The following is a 10,255-nucleotide window of genomic DNA, read 5'->3' as shown; positions in this document are numbered from 1 at the left end:
TCTACATACTACTCTCTACTGTTGTCTCTCTACATACTACTCTCTACTGCTGTCTCTCTACATACTACTCTCTACTGCCGTCTCTCAACATACTACTCTACTGTTGTCTCTATACATACTACTGTCTACTGTTGTCTCTCTACATACTACTCTCTACTGTTGTCTCTCTACATACTACTCTCTACTGTTGTCTCTATATATACTACTCTCTACTGTTGTCTCTATACATACTACTCTCTACTGTCGTCTCTCTACATACTACTCTCTACTGTTGTCTCTATATATACTAATCTCTACTGTTGTCTCTATACATACTACTCTCTACTGTTGTCTCTATACATACTACTCTCTACTGTTGTCTCTATACATACTACTCTCTACTGTTGTCTCTATACATACTACTCTCTACTGTTGTCTCTATACATACTACTCTCTACTGTCGTCTCTCTACATACTACTCTCTACTGTTGTCTCTATATATACTAATCTCTACTGTTGTCTCTATACATACTACTCTCTACTGTTGTCTCTACATATACTACTCTCTACTGCTGTCTCTATATATACTACTTTACTGCTGTCTCTCTACATACTACTCTACTGTTGTCTCTCTACATACTACTCTCTACTGCCGTCTCTCAACATACTACTCTACTGTTGTCTCTATACATACTACTGTCTACTGTTGTCTCTCTACATACTACTCTCTACTGTTGTCTCTCTACATACTACTCTCTACTGTTGTCTCTATACATACTACTCTCTACTGTTGTCTCTCTACATACTACTCTCTACTGTTGTCTCTCTACATACTACTCTCTACTGTTGTCTCTATATATACTACTCTCTACTGCTGTCTCTCTACATACTACTCTCTACTGTTGTCTCTCTACATACTACTCTCTACTGTTGTCTCTATATATACTACTCTCCCACTGCTGTCTCTACATACTACTCTCTACTGCTGTCTCTCTACATACTACTTTACTGCTGTCTCTCTACATACTACTCTACTGTTGTCTCTCTACATACTACTCTCTACTGCGTCTCTCAACATACTACTCTACTGTTGTCTCTATACATACTACAGTCTACTGTTGTCTCTCTACATACTACTCTCTACTGTTGTCTCTCTACATACTACTCTCTACTGTTGTCTCTATACATTCTACTCTCTACTGTTGTCTCTCTACATACTACTCTCTACTGTTGTCTCTATATATACTACTCTCTACTGCTGTCTCTCTACATACTACTCTCTACTGTTGTCTCTCTACATACTACTCTCTACTGTTGTCTCTATATATACTACTCTCTACTGCTGTCTCTCTACATACTACTCTCTACTGTTGTCTCTCTACATACTACTCTCTACTGTTGTCTCTCTACATACTCCTCTCTACTGTTGTCTCTATATATACTACTCTCTGCTGTCTCTCTACATACTACTCTCTACTGTTGTCTCTCTACATACTACTCTCTACTGTTGTCTCTATATATACTACTCTCTACTGTTGTCTCTACATACTACTCTCTACTGTTGTCTCTCTACATACTACTCTACTGTTGTCTTTCTACATACTACTCTCTACTGCTGTCTCTCTATATACTACTCTCTACTGTTGTCTCTCTACATACTACTTTACTGCTGTCTCTCTACATACTACTCTCTACTGTTGTCTCTCTACATACTACTCTCTACTGTTGTCTCTCTACATACTACTCTACTGTTGTCTCTCTACATACTACTCTCTACTGCCGTCTCTCAACATACTACTTTACTGTTGTCTCTCTACATACTACTTTCTACTGTTGTCTCTCTACATACTACTTTCTACTGTTGTCTCTCTACATACTACTCTCTACTGCTGTCTCTCTACATACTACTCTCTACTGTTGTCTCTATATATACTACTCTCTGCTGCCGTCTCTCAACATACCACTCTACTGTTGTCTCTCTACATACTACTTTCTACTGTTGTCTCTCTACATACTACTCTCTACTGCTGTCTCTCTACATACTACTCTCTACTGCTGTCTCTCTATATACTAATCTCTACTGTTGTCTCTATACATACTACTCTCTACTGTCGTCTCTCTACATACTACTCTCTACTGTTGTCTCTATACATACTACTCTCTACTGTTGTCTCTATACATACTACTCTCTACTGTTGTCTCTACATATACTACTCTCTACTGCTGTCTCTATATATACTACTCTCTACTGTTGTCTCTATACATACTACTCTCTACTGTTGTCTCTATACATACTACTCTCTACTGTCGTCTCTCTACATACTACTCTCTACTGCTGTCTCTATATATACTACTCTCTACTGTTGTCTCTATACATACTACTCTCTACTGTTGTCTCTCTTAATACTACGTCATCTTACAGCGCCGTGGTCGAGCTGCTGCTCTGCCCGGTTCAGATGACCTGGTGCTGCTCTCGCCCTCCAAACAAAGGCTACAGCAGCACCTGGTTCTGCTAGAGACCTTCTGTCAGACCTGGGCCCTGACAGTTAATTTGGTAAAAACCAAGATTTTAATATTCCAAAAGAAAGCCAGATCCCCGGCAACCAGACACCTTTTCACTCTAGGAAAAACGGTTCTAGAGCATTCACAATGTTATTATTACCTCGGCCTGAAACTCAGTACCTCAGGAAGCTTTGACCTTGCAGTGAATGTGCTAAAAGAAAAAGCTTGCATGCCATCAAAAGGAATTTTTGTAATATAAATATTCCAATTAACATCTGGTGCAAAATTTTTGACAGTGTCATCATGCCAATTGCATTGTATGGATGTGAGATATGGGGTCCATTCAGTAAGCTTGACTACAATAGATGGGTAAAGACCCCATAGAATCCCTGCATGCAGAATTTATTAGAAATATTCTCAGACTCAGTGACCACAGCCTCGCCGTGAGAAAGACCAGTACAAGTACAGGCTCAGTGACCACAGCCTCGCCGTGAAAAGACTGTTGACTGGGAAATTTTAGAGTTTAGTAAATTGAAACAAATAAGACAGACTGAGACTAAAACCAAGTTGGGTTTTGTATTTTATTAAAAAAGATATATTTGCAAATAGGATCAACATGATTTCACAAAAGGCCGCAGCCCAGTGTGGAGTCAGTTTCTCCAATGAGTGCACAAGAACACCAGGCTTATATACATCTTCAGAGTGACAACACACACGCACTTGGATTATTATGACGCTACAATTTTGACAGGCAATCTGATACACGTGAAGACAATCAGATGAATACAAGAGACATCTCGGAGACATCTCACCTCCTCCTCCCTGTATGACTTTCACCCCCCAGTTACATCTTAACTGGCATGGGAAAACATGAGATAGTTTTGGGGTGACCTTGTACCTTTATCGGTTCAGGCTAACAGCTCACATAATGTTCCAGACTGCATGTCTCACAAAGTTAGAATCAAAATCTACATGTGGGAAATGAGATAAACTCTTTCAGCATTTGTGAGAGCAGTAAAGTAGAAATAAAACATAAAAATATAAGGAATTGTGCTTAAATTTAATTTGCCATTACATTCCACCCTTTTGATTACAACCTAATCACAATACACAAATTACTTTAATGATTACATATATTTTTTTGCTGATAGCGTCGTCCATGTCTTCTATTGTCAGAGGTTGCTAGCACTTGACAAATCGTTGGAAACAATCTTTACCATTGTTTCGTGTGTGTGTGTGTGTGTGTGTGTGTGTGTGTGTGTGTGTGTGTGTGTGTGTGTGTGTGTGTGTGTGTGTGTGTGTGTGTGTGTGTGTGTGGTACCCTTCTTGGCTGTTTTGAGCCTCTGTAAGAAGGAGCATTTAAACACACTGCTTTTCAAAGTTTGATCTATGTCATCATTGATTCAAAAATATTGCTTAAATGGGGTTAGTCAATTAAACAAGGTTCATACAGATAGTTATAGTAAACATTTTCTGTTACCACCAATATTCCATTAAAAATATGTACTTAAGGTACAAAAACAACAGCAATATCGAAAAGTCCTCACATTTTTTGAAACTGGAAACGATCAAAGCAGTTTTTCTGTCAATCAATTAATTGATTTAGCAACTAATCATTTCAGTTGGACTTGTAGGCCTATATATTGGTCGGGCAGTTTGATGACAATAAAACATATTTCATAAACATATGTTATGTGTACAAAAATCCTAATTCTTTTTAACCCAAATATGTCAAATTACAAATAGCATCTGTAAGCATTTGACAAAATTCTGATACTAACTTTTTTGTCTTTGAAATCCAAATTAGTTATTCCTAAAAATGACATAATTTGTCTTTGAAATCAAAAACCAACTGTTTGTTTATCACCTATATGAATTTCCCCAGTGTGGGCTAAATTCCCTCAAATGAAAGCAAGAAGTAGGTCAAATATAATTGACTTCCGATTGAAAGTAACTGTTAAATTTAACTCCTATACAATCCATCAATAGGAAACCCATTATCCTAATTCAAAAGTACTTTTAGCTCTCTGGTACCAGCAGGAACTGGCCTGAAAGGCAACTTCTTGTTTTTTCTAAACTTTTAGGCATTTGAGTCAATTCAAGTTTTGATGTTGGTGTGCTGAAAGCTCAGACACAAGGCCTTGTGGCAGACTCCTCCTCGCTGGACACGCCTGCTGTAACCTGAGCCAGTCATCCAGTCCAGCACTTCTCTCTAAAGCTCTTGTTTCCTCTAAGCTTTTCCTGACTGAATTGTTATCCCTTCTATTTATAAAGTATACTAGTATATTATATATTATTATCTTTATGGTATAAAAGTATTATCTTTTACTGTTTATAAGAGTTATCTTTAACTTATATTATATTTTACTTTTCGTGTAAACATATAAATATGAGAGTAAATATTAAATGAATATGTGTATACCATTGTCTCAGTACATTACTCATAATGTACATCATTAAGCAGTCACATCAACATTAAACATTTTCATTTAGATATTTAGTCTTAATCATATCTCCAAGTTGTTGATACATTTAATCATCATGGTTTCAAACCCCATCTCAGCACTCATACAAAAATAGTTTACAGATGTTTTATGTCAGACTTTACCTAAAGCCAAAGTTATTTCTATCAAATTTTCATCAATCCAATTCAGATTCGAACAATGAAACGTACTTTAAACATTTCCTGACACATCAACTGAATACTTATCTTAAAAGTAAAAATAAGTACTTCTAATTATCTTCTCCTAATAATGTGTGTATTTTCAGAATGTGAGTCTGTGTGCTACTTAACTTCACAATGTGTCAGATGTGTCAGAGCAGAACGGTGCCCCCCCCCTCCTTCTCTCAGTCCGTCTGCTGGTCCGGACCTCCAGACAGTTTTACTGGTCCTGCAGCTGGAGGGGAGCGAGATGGACGCCGACTGACACAAATGAGGCGCCGTGTGGCACAAAACAGAACTCCAAAAAGCATTATTTGTTCTTTTATCAATATTATCACTTGGAAAAGTGTCTACTTATTTTAATGAATATCAATAATTATAAAACCGCATTTCTTTCCCTCATGCTGGTTTAACTCTACAAATTGTGCTAAAAAGGAAACACTGCTTTTGTAATTGTTCTCTTTTAGATTACTTTAAGGGTTGTGTTTCAGTAAATAGTGAAAGTCAATCAAAATAAAACTAAATTTTCTTTAGAATAGTTTTTAAATAAAAACAATTATGTGAACACCCCATTCATTAAACACCCTATTTATTATTGCTACTATATCCCTTCTATTTGAGGCATGACAAGCTCATGACTCAAAAAACGCAGCACATATAAATCTGTTCAGTGATTTAGCAATTAACACTGTCCTGTGTTACACAGCAAAACCTGAATAAAAGCAACACAAAATTCAATAAATCATTTCTTTTAAAAGAAAACCATTCACCAAAGTGTTTTCAACGTCAACATCAATTAATTTAGTTTTAACCTATTTGTGATATAGCAAATCAAAATACAAACAAAGTCTTTAGTGCAGTTTTACTAAAAAAAAAAAAAAAAAAAAAAAACACTAGAGTACAATATTAAATTAACTGTTTTTAGGCTGAAATCTCATATCAACCTGTATTGGTTTCAATATAACCAATAAACTAAGACGAATTAAAGAAAAATATGTTGTTTATTTTCTTTTTATCTTTAGTTTGCAACCCAAAGTTATGCTACTCGCTGTCTGGTAGTTCTAAAATCATTACAAATTAAAGTTTTTAGGCCTATAGAACAAACCTAAGTACTTCCAATTGACCTCTATTTGTCCAATTTGTTACCTGATATGGGAAACATATCACTTTCTTATAATTCATGACAAACTATATCAAAATCATTGCTGAACTCTACATGCACAACTCCTGTTTTTCTCTTATCTCTGACTATGTGTGTGTGTGTGTTGCTATGGCCTTGCTGCTCTGTAAGCTTAGTCTACAGTGAGGGTTAACCAATCAGCTCACTGAGTGGCTCTGCTGCTCTCATTGTGGTTGTTAGCATGTCATCAGGAATTTGTGCCTTTTGCACTGAGACATAATCGTTACCAGTTGGTCCTCACACAGTGGTGTGTCTGCTGGGTGTCCTCTTTACCCAAGTCCAATGTGTGGAGGTGCTGTAAACAAAATCTCAAAAAGGGTGACAGGTCAAGTAAACTTGCGTGCGTGCATTCTATACCTCAGTACAATAAGCAGAGCTTTTGTCAAATGTAGGCATGTTGCATTTTGAATGCAAACCACTATACTTGAGATTTTGGTAGGAATTCTCCATTTTGGAATTATTTCAGTGAGTAGGGCTTTGGCTCATACACTAGCTGACAGTAGTCTTGATCCAAAAAGAAATCATTTGTGAACCAATGCTGCTTCACCATTGTGAAACAACTGTTTTTCCCTCAATTGTATTTCCATCATCCTAATCATACTTTTTACACCTGGTTTTAACCCATGTGTCAACTTTGCAAAATTTAGGAAAGAAAAAGCTGGATAGCTTTCTGTTAGGAAGAATGAGCTCTACTGCTTGTACTGAGAGATGAGATGGCAGAGGTCCAAATCAGATAGCATCAGAAACACCTACAACAGAGATGCCCACACGGTTAGGCCACTGCTAGAGTCTCTGAAAGAAGAACTGTTAACCTAAAAAAAATGAAATCAGGGTTAGTGAGAGGTGTGTCAGAGAGGTCAGGTCATGGTACCACCTGTAGCTCTGCAACACCATTGTTTCTCTCGGTCAGCTGGTGTGTGGAGAAGAAAATCAGGGTTAAGAACAGTGCATCTGTTAGAGTGACATTTTGCAATCTAACAGAGTAGTAATATCTAAGGTACCTGGCCACAGAGAGTTTTATTCTGTTCCCACAAAATGTGTGATACAGAATGTGGAACAGGGCGTATTTAATGCTTTGAGTGGCAGAATCAACTTTAGCAGAGAAATTTGCAACCGGACGGAGTTTTGTCGCCGTGGTGTTGCAGCAACACAGAGCCACGCAGCTCTTATCAACGGTCTGCATAAACTGTTTTTAGGGATCTGGCAGTCCCAGCGTCGGGGAAGCCAGTTTCATATTCACAAACGCTTCATTAGCTTCGGCAGCAAAAAGTCTTACAGTGACCTCAGGAACGTGTACAGACATTTTTACCTGACAGGCTCAAGTAAAAAAAATCCTAATCATCAACACTAAACTGAAAAAGCTGCTATTCTGTTCATTTTACATGAAAACAGCACTGTACCAAAAAACTCTCTCGAGGAAGGAAAAAGCAGACGCAGCCTTGAGAGATGTAGAAAAAAACACAAGCTGGGCTCTTTAAAAAACTATATTGGTTGTCAGTCAAGCAACAACACAGTCAGTATCAGTCCAAATCAGATGTGAGGTTGTCAAACTGTCATTATGTCTCTAAAGACATTCTTCATCAGGCCCTGTAGTAACATGAGCTGTGTAGTGCAGGTTGTCAGGTTTCATGCAGTCAGAGGCAGGGCTGATTACAGACACCGCCTCAGTGAGCTCATTTTAGCCACACTGTGATTAACAAATGTGGTTTTGTTAGATGTATCATTAAAAGAAATTCTCAATCCATCAGGTGTTGAGGTTAAGCCAATGTTAAAAGTGCACATTAAATCACTACCTGAGCAAAATAAGTGGACATAAATCAGACCCCAAAAAAAGTTTCTCATGTATATGAGAAAGGAACAGAAAATTGTTCTTTTACTGTTTAACCTGTATTCCCAATTGACCAAATAGAATGACCACTGCACTTGAGTGTCAAATCTTTAGCTCTGATAATCAAGTTATGTGAGTGGAACCCTTTTAACTTTACCCTCAGTAGTAGGCATCTTCTTCTAGGTTTCAGAAGATAACATACTATAATGGTTTAACTGATTAGATTCTTTTTCAGAACTTTCTAACCTATCAATTGTCCCTAATAGCAAAAACAAAAAACAGTGCATCAGTGCCAAGCATTTCTTCATTGCATGAAGCAAGTGTGTGTGTGTTTTTTAGCACTACCTTCCTTATCAGCTTTTGGACTCAGTCAAACAGAGGGACAAGTGTTGTTCTTTGTCTGAGGTGGTTTTTGCTTTTTCTTCGGGCATTTACCTACCCAATGTCCAGAGTCCTTGCAGTACAAACACTGGTCTCGGTTGTAGGGCTCATTATTTTGCCCACGGTACCCGCCTCGGCCTCTTCCGGCTCGACCACGTCCTTCGTGGGAGCGGCCTTTTTCGGGTCCGCGCTCCATATGTTGCCCACCAGCCTGTTGTAACATACAGACAAAACGCTTCAAACATGGTTTTCTCACGTACTCGTTGGTCTTTCCACCCGATGCTGAGAGTTGAGTCCGTGTTCTCTTCGTCCCTCCGTTTCTCCAACTTGTCTTTCTGAACTGATGAGGAGGTTATTGGTGTATGTGTGTTTTTGCAATCTTTCCCTGAATCATACCTTTAGTTTTTTCTGTACTCAGTAGCTTTAAATCCTCTTAATTTTGTCTTTCTCATTAGTTTTTTCTCTTGTTCCTCTAATTCTTGTTTTAACACTTTGAGTTTGTACGTGCTAAAAGACCCATTTTCAGGAAACCCGTAAGTTTTGGACCAATACGGCAGACAGTCCAGGCTTTTTGAGCCGTATTTTCGCACCATGGCATCAACCACGGTTCCCGTTAGGGAAGTGTGAGCCGGATCTTCCCAATCTGTTACCCATTTTACTGGGAAGAAGTACTTCTATCCTACTTACAATCGTCACTGTAAGGCCCAGTTTCTATCTTATTTCGGAAAAACCAAACGTAAAAAAACCTAACAGTTTCTGAAAAACCGTTTATTAGAGTTTACCACAAAAAACCCTAATTAGATTTGTCCCCCGAAAATCTACAAAGCAAAGTCACACCCGTGCGTGGATCAGTTTTATGGTGCAAAAATACTGCTGGAATTCTCACAATTAGGTATCTTCACAACCTTTAAAAATATCAACAAAATCTATACAAACAACCCCAAAGTGGTTATCCTATCTCAGTGTCCAAAGTCAGTATTTGTTTCTATAAGTTTTACTACAGCCAATTCAAATTACTCTTAATTCAATTTAAATTAGAGTGTGATCTTACCCTGCTGCGTGGAATTGCTTCTGTCTTAATAGATCAGTGTTGGGTCAGTAGAGCCCTCCGTGGTTTCTGATCCTCTCTCTGAATGCTTTTTGGGCGAGGTAGAGGCGAAGATCGTTGGATCTCGGATCGCGAGTCCTCAGTCAACCACGGAGTCTCTTTTATCTGACCCCTGCATATGATCTCCCATCTCGTCGCCATGTTGTTATGGAAGTTTCCTTTGCAGCAGGGGGGGAAATTTTAGAGTTTAGTAAATTGAAACAAATAAGACAGACTGAGACTAAAACCAAGTTGGGGTTTTGTATTTTATTAAAAAAGATATATTTGCAAATTGGCGAACATGATTTCACAAAAGGCCACAGCCCAGTGTGGAGTCAGTTTCTCCAATGAGTGAACAGAACACCAGGCTTATATGCATCTTCAGAGTGACAACACACACGCACTTGGCTTAGTATGACGCTACAATTTTGACAGGCAATCTGATACAAATGAAGACAATCAGAAAAAACAAGAGACATCTCGGAGACATCTCACCTCCTCCTCCCTGTATGACTTTCACCCCCCAGTTACATCTTAACTGGCATGGGAAAACATGAGATAGTTTTGGGGTGACCTTGTACCTTTATCGGTTCAGGCTAACAGCTCACATAATGTTCCAGACTGCATGTCTCACAA

This window comes from Perca flavescens, chromosome 15 (assembly GCF_004354835.1).
Source record: "Perca flavescens isolate YP-PL-M2 chromosome 15, PFLA_1.0, whole genome shotgun sequence".
NCBI lineage: Eukaryota > Metazoa > Chordata > Actinopteri > Perciformes > Percidae > Perca > Perca flavescens.
Note: the sequence above shows the minus strand (reverse complement) of the source record.